Raw genomic sequence first — 201 nt, forward strand, 5'->3', positions numbered from 1 at the left:
CCCCCCCCCCCCCCTGTTGGGCGCCCCCCCCCCCCCCCCCCCCCCCCCCCCCCCCCCACCCCTCCCCCCCCCCCCTGCTTCCCCTCCCTATTATCTCTTCCCCAAACCAAAGAGTGCTTAAATTCTAGCTTTTTTTTTTTTTTAAATTTTTTTCAAAGTACTAAAAATAACCCCCCTTGGGCCTCCCTTCCCAGGAGAAGC

Source organism: Calidris pugnax, unplaced genomic scaffold (genome assembly GCF_001431845.1).
Source record: "Calidris pugnax isolate Ruff unplaced genomic scaffold, ASM143184v1 scaffold14, whole genome shotgun sequence".
NCBI classification, from domain to species: Eukaryota; Metazoa; Chordata; class Aves; order Charadriiformes; family Scolopacidae; genus Calidris; species Calidris pugnax.